This window comes from Mesocricetus auratus, unplaced genomic scaffold (assembly GCF_017639785.1).
Source record: "Mesocricetus auratus isolate SY011 unplaced genomic scaffold, BCM_Maur_2.0 Super-Scaffold_100676, whole genome shotgun sequence".
Lineage (NCBI taxonomy): Eukaryota > Metazoa > Chordata > Mammalia > Rodentia > Cricetidae > Mesocricetus > Mesocricetus auratus.
In genome coordinates this window covers 53184011-53191573 of record NW_024429266.1, presented here as the reverse complement: position 1 = coordinate 53191573, position 7563 = coordinate 53184011, and positions in this window count along the sequence as shown.

Here is a 7563-nt window from a genome sequence, read left to right as displayed (position 1 = left end):
GCGAGTTCCAGGACAGCCTCCAAAACAATACAGAGAAACCCTGTCTCGAAAAACCAAAAAAAAAAAAAAAAAAAAAAAAAGAGTGCCTGGTCCAACATGCATCCCTTGGATTCTGTGTCTGTATAAGTATGTGTGTGCACACAATTCAAGGGAACAAGGGAAGCCAGCAGCCAGCTCTTAAAGAGTCCCAAGTGCTATAGCAAAGACTCTCTGCAAGGCAGAACTCAGGGCCCTGTCACAGAACGTGGACTAAGTGCTGATCATTTTGAGACTGCAAGACAGTTGTGTTGTGTCTGGTTTGTTTTAATCTAGATTCAAAGTTGTTTATAAGTGAAAATGCGGTGTCCAAAAAAAGGAAGATGGCTTTCTGAACCAACCCTTCTGGGAGAGTCAAATGTAGTGGGTCACTCACATTTGTAATCCCAGTACTTACTTAGAAGTTTGAGGCCAGCTTGACCTACAAAGTAAGATCCTTTCTCAAAAACCAACCAAAGCGACAGCAAATGATGAAAAAATATTTGAACAAACAAAAAATAACTGCAAAGCAGTGCTGTGACCTCACTGGTAATTTAAATTCAGATGGCTTCTGTCCCACAGCTGCACTCAGATGACCTTTCAACTGTCTGTTGACCTCCTTAGGACCATTCTGCCGATAGTGCTGTAAGCTTAACACTTTATTGTGTTAGGCTTGCAGGAGTTAGGTGAGCGGTGCAGAGAAGGAGGAAAAGAGCTCACATCTCTGGTGAGAACCAAGTAAACTACTTGAGTCCTGTAGAGAGGGAGCCCACTGTACCCTCCCCCTCTTCACTTCCTTCCCACAGTGAGGCCTTCAGGCTCTTCCTGCTCCAAATCTCAATGCTTGGCTCCTGCTTCCCATTTCCCCACATCTTCTACTCCATTGTCTTGAGGTATGGCAGTGCTATGGTTCTTCCTTATATAGGCCAGAACATTAAACTTTACAAATAGAACTGGCCAGAGTGTGTTCTTCCAATTAAGGATATATTTCTAGTTAAATTTGTTCTGTGACAGTTTCACACACACACACACACACACACACACACACACACACACACACACACTGCTTACTGGTTTCTTTCACTGTCACCCCCTCCTACCTACAAGTCTCCTTCCCGTTTAGTTTTGTTTTGTGGCCCACTGAGTTTAACCAGGCCATCTGTGAGTTTGAAACTACCCATTGGATCTTGGTGAGCTCAGCAGTGGGAAGCAGCTAAAGACCATGACCCCCCTTCTTCCAGAACCTATCAGTAGCAGGGAAGGGTAGGGCAGATATTTTTAGCGTTACCATCTACTATCATTATTCCTTGCAAGAAAGAACATGCCAAGCAAAACAAGAAGGAAGAGTGTATAGGGACAGATCTTGCTAAGAAATGGCAAAAGGCACTATGTTATAAACATTTTAATAGTTTTGTAAAAATTATTGTGCAGTTCAAAATATGAATTAGCTGAAATAACTAATGTAGCCATTTTCTTTTCTATAATTATATGACAAAGGTGCTGAATTGGTTCTTGGCTGTTTATTGAAAAATTGAAGCAAACAGGTTTTCCATTGTAAACATCTTAGTTGCTTTGTTTTGGGGATTTTTTTTGTTTTGTTTGTTTGTTTGTATGTTTGTTTGAGACAGGGTTTCTCAGTGGCTTTGGAGGCTATCCTGGAACTAGCTCTTATAGATGAGACTGATCTCAAACTCACAGAGATCCACCTGCTGTAATTCAGAATTTTTTCAGAAAGTCAAAGGGTGTTTCTAATGTGTGGCTTCATAATATCTTACAGAAAACATTGCCACATATTTCACCTATAACCCACACTACCAACAGAATTAATAAATTAAGCTAAACTTACTAACTTAGGTTCTGAGGAGGCTTCACTGTCTCTGTGGTGTGTGAACACTGCCGGGTTGTATTCTGCTCTGGATTCCTGTTAGCACATTTTATACCCTCTCTCTATTTTCCACAGACAACACAAAATTTCCTCCATTAGCATAGGTATGGTGCCAGAGGTGACAAGTCATCCAAGGTGACTTTCTTGGCAGCTTGAAGTAAACTGACTCCACTCAGATAGCTCTCTTTTGTTGTCTCCTGGTCATACAGGCCCAAGGTTCACAGCGTGAAAACCAGCCAATGATAATTAAGTAAACACACTTCTCTTTTTCAGTTGTTGGTGCCAGGAGTTATTTTATAATATGCAGTATTATTGGACCATATCACAAATAAAACCTGAGACAAAAGCAAGCTTTAAAATGAATTTTGAGTTTATGACATTTTCACCTATCTTTATTTTTCTCTTTGCATCTTAGAAAAGAAATTTGGTAAAACTGCTTGTAATTAGCTTACAATTGTAGAACTTGACCAATTTTTTTCAAGTAGCATAAATTAATTACTATTCTAATCTTTAGTTTTCCAACTCTGTAAAATGAGGTTTGCATTATGGCTCTCAGAGGACTTTTCGAATCTCCATTTTCTGTGGTTCATACTTCCCTTCCAATTTCCATCTCAATCTTACTTCAGAGTCCTTGGAGTATAAAATATAGATGGGACAGATTGGCCAAGAATGGCTCCCCACTAGTGCTAGGTGGTGGGTATAGATAGAGGAGGCCGTGAGATTTGGGGTGTATTGACATGTATGGAACTTTTATACTGCTTAGGTGTCCCTTACCTGAAGGGGTTCAGACTGTTTCTGTTTTGAATATTTGTACATAGATAATGCTATCTTGAGGGCAGAACGCAAATTGAAAAACAATTTATGTTTCATGCATACCTTGAAGATGATTTTATACATTTCCAGAATGCTTGTGTTTTGACTGAGCCTCATCATGTGAAGTCAAGTATAGAATTTTCCATTGTGGCATAATGTCAACTTAAAGTTTCAAAGTGTTTCAGAATTTGGATTTTTCAGAGGAGGGATGCTCGCTTTGAATACACTGTTTCCAACTGCATCCTTTTCTTGTGACCTGAGTAAATCTTCCATTTAGCACGTCTGAAGCTGCATTTAGCATCTTCCTTCCGTGAAGTCTGGTTCTCTTTCTTACTTCCACATTGCTGGTGGTGCTGCCACTCCCTCAGACATGCTCAAACCATGATGTCATCAGTGATTCAACTTTCCTCTAATCTCCATATCAGCGCAGTCACCAAGTCTGCTTTGCTTTCAAAATGGCCATACTTTCATATTGCCACTGAAGCCCTGGACCCCACTGCCTCCCAACCAAATGATTCAAGTAGTGTTTGAATTGACTCTTCTGCTTCTCCAGTGGCTTTCCAACCAGAGCGGACACTGTGTTCAGAGGGTTATGCTAACTCCTTCTGGTGTCTCCTTGCTCAGAGAGTTTTGGCCTCTCCCTGTTGACAGCATCGAGTCTGAGCTCCTCTGGCTGCTGTCCGAATCCCTCCTTCATACGAGTTCGTCCTCTAGCTTTCTGCCCACTGCTCGCCAGCTCCAACCATCTGCCACGACTGACTGCAGGCTCCAGCAGTTCCCAGCACCATCGTCCAGGGATCGGGCAGTCCATCAGAACTTCCGAGAACATAATAGGAACGATTAACTGCTGGCAATGAGAACTGATGTGTCATTGATGAGCTTTCTCACAGCTATGGGAAGTGAAGTCTGCTCACGGAACAAGGCCAGTTTAGTTACAGAGGAAATGCTGCACACCCTTCTCCCATTTTGAGTATCTGGGGATTATAGGTGCTCCTAAGTGCTGGATGGGAGTCAGGAACTGGTAGCAGGGCGAGTTCTGAAACTGGAGAAGCATGTTACAACTGACACTACCACCATGATGGGTGAGTTACGCAGCAGGGAGCACTTACCATGTGTTTAATTATAGCACTCTGGGGAAAGGAAGCTAGGAGATGTATAAGTGTTACAATTTATAAGACATTCTACATAATTGGAGTCATTTATCACCTTCACTAATCCACAAATATAATGTATGAAGAAAATTCCTAAGTTGACATAATGTCTTACATACAGTATGCTTGGCTAGGCTCTGCCCTGTGATGCCAGCACTCAGTAGACTGAGGCAGGAGGGATGTAGCGTGTTCAAGTTCAAGCATGGTCACCATATCACTTGTAGGCCTGTCAAGGTTACATAGCCACACCCTGTCTTAACATTCCTTCTCCTCCCCCAAAGAAAGTCTTCTCAGGAGGATAGTAAGAAAGGGAAGCATCAGCTGGGCGTTGGTGGCACACGCCTTTAACCCCAGCACTCGGGAGGCAGAGGCAGGTGGATATCTGTGAGTTCAAGTTCTGTGGTCTACAGATCGAGTCCAGGACAACCTCCAAAACAATACAGAGAAACCTTGTCTCGAAAAACAAAAACAAAGGCAAGCACAAGGGAGGAGGGAGCTGGGAGGCTCTCGGTGTCGTCTTAAAACACTGTACTTATTTCTTACTGACTAATTGATAAATGGTTACTCAATTTTCTTTAAACCCTTGTAGAGTAAAAGCTGTCTCACTTTGGTCTATAGATGCCCAGTGGATAATTTAAAGCAATATAGAGCTTGGTTTCTCTGCCTTCATTTTCTGCCTCCTGTCCTACCTTAAAACTGGGTCAGATTGTTCCTCAGCCTGCACGTAGGCACACCAATCATGCCAATCATTTAAGGAGTGTTCATCTGAAGCTGGTAATCCTCACCTTCAGGGATGAAGACATCAAGATAAGAAGAACTACTACTTTCAAGACTTGGAGGAACAACATAATTATGGTACTGGCTTTTACAACATCCTATTCTAGGCTACCAAATGGCAGCATTCCTGCAGGCATCTTGGGTTCCAGGAATAGTGGAGCCTTGCAGGCAGATTAACCCAGGATAAGGCTGGCCCCTAGGCAGGATGGTTAGCTCATGAAGGAACAAACCCGCCTGTGTAAGTGATAAATGTTCCCTGGAGCCTCCAGAACCAGCCTGAGGAAGTGCTCAAACACCACACTTTTCCAACTCTATTGCCTTTTGCTCCCTGCTCCAACCCACCCCCCCTTCAACAGAAAGTCATGGTACTACCTCCTAGAGACAGAGCTAGGCATGTTGATCTCCTTAACCTCCTCATACGGCCATAATTAGCTTCCCCTTTACTTCACTATTTCTTTTGCCATTTGCTTTTGGAGTCTAGTGGCCAGGCTTGGCTTGTTAGATCTCTCTGAAGTCAGACCTCCCTGAAGTCAGAGCTTGCGACTCCCTGTAAACAGATGGGAGGAAGCATAGCACTTTAAATATGACTGTTTCTAAGCAATGCATTTTGACTTTAACTGAGGGAGACCGCTGTGCTTAAGAAATCTAATAGAGGGATGAGTGCTGTGGAGCATACACTGTCACAGTCTTTGAGGTCTGGGCAGGGGAGCCCTCAAGTTTGGGGTAGCTGTGACTTGACCTTTTGCCACCTCATAGCCTTTTCTGAGCCCTTTGGCTATAGTTCTGATACCTTCACCATTTACGTCTGTATCACAGCGTGGCTTGCCGAGCAGGTGTGGATGCGCATGGCAAAGGCAGGCGTTTGACCATAAGGGAAGCCAGGCAGCAGTTCATCGTGACTTCCTGAGCACCATGGTTTGATCTTGTTTTGACTGTATGAGAGGAAACAGAATTCTCACAAACAAATAAAAAGGCAATGCCTTACTCTATTACAACAGTGATAAAGTAACATTTCACACTGTGGTGGGGAAATACTGTTTCATCACAATTTCATCTCAGATCAAGTGTAAAATGGAAACTATGAAAACAGAACTATGGGTTTAATACAATTCTTAATAATAGCAAATATTAGTTTCTCTCTAAGCTTTTAGTAAAATGAAAACAGTGGCATGATAATTTAAAAGTGTTGTGGCCAGTGAGAATAGTGAAGAGGTGATCAAGAAAGTTGTGAGTGTAAGGGTGACTGGGTTCCTTTTGATTGACTGGTGTTCATACTAGCAGGGAGGGGAGAACAAGAATGTAATCCAAATGGGGTGGCAGTGGCCCGAAGAGGCTGAGGTAATTGCCTTTTCTAAAATAGACGGGTTATTAGCTGCACAATTTAAAGGCTGCTACAAAGCTGATAATTAAATTCCTTCTAAGATAATAGATTTGGGATTCCTTTCTAAGTAGATAACAAGCACCATTTCTCCAATAAGTGAAAAGGACCTATATAGACGTTAAAGTTTATTTAGCAAGTTAATGAAACTTTATTTTTATCTTCTATGTATGAGGGTTTTGACTGCATTATGAATGTAGGTATATATGTGCACATGGTACAGTGCCATGAAATCCAGAAGAGAACACTAGATCCCTGGAACTGGGCTTACGGGCAGTCGTGAGCCACCATGTGAGTGCTTGGAATTGAACCCAGGTCCTCTGCAAGAGCAGCGAGTGCTCGTAACTGCTGAGCCATCTCTCCAGCACCTTCAGTGATTTTTTTTTTAAGGACCAAAAACAACAAACCAGACTTGTGCACTTCAGCAGAAGCAGTGAAACGCCCATTGCTACTTCCGCTGCCTATCACAGGCGTCCTAAGTAATTTTCACACAGCCCTTCCGACGGGCGTTGGTGGCACACACCTTTAATCACAGCACTCGGGAGGCAGAGGCAGGTGGATCTCTGTGAGTTCGAGACCATCCTGGTCTACAAGAGTGGGTTCCAGGACAGGTTCCAAAACAAAACAACACACAACCCTTCGAGCAGTTAATCATTATGACCCAGACTTCAGAGGGCCCCCCAGATGCCCAAGGTCAAAGACAGTTCCAGGATTCCGTGGGCTTTAATGTCTCCCGTGGGCATAGTTCTCTGTGCTCAGCTCGGACTTCTATAGGACAGGATCCCCGTTTCCTATGACATTCTTCTTTCTTCTCCATTTACTTTTTAAAGGCAAGACCTGTAGGTTGGGGGGGTTTCTTCCTTCCCTTTACCTCCCACAAAGAAAGCTAGGAGGGAGGGTCCAGGGCTTGTGGGAAGGCTAGGATCAGAGCCCAGACACGTGGACTTGTGATTCACCGTGCCTGCTTTATTCCTGCCTTGGCTGCCAGTGAATACTTCAGAAGGATTACAAAGAACATGGCTTTAGAATAAAGACACACAAACAATGTATGCCCTAGAAAGACAGATGAAGCCGCCTGTGGTGCTGCACGCCACTAGTACCCACACTGGGTGAAAGGTTCAGGCATTACTCTGGCCTGCTCTGTTACCTGGCAGAATGCACTCAGGCAGCGCTCTGGCTCAGAGTTCCATGAGAACCAGTCTACACACAGGTGCAAAGGACCCCTTTACAGGACTGACCTCTGCCTGCTTACGCTCTTTCATCTTCTCTCTCTCTCTCTCTCTCTCTCTCTCTCTCTCTCTCTCTCTCTCTCTCTCTCTCTCTCTCTCCCCCTCGCCTCCCTTCCTCTCCCCTCCCTCTCCCTCCCTCCCCCTCTCCTCCTCCCCCCTCTCTCTCCCTCCCCCTTCCTTCCTCCCCCTCCCTCTCCCCCTCTCTCTCTCATTTTCTCTCATCTTCCCTTACTCTCATCTCTCTCTGTCTCTCTCACTTACTCTCCCTTATGTCTGTCTCCCCACTTTTGGTCTCGCTGTAATAAACTATGGTTA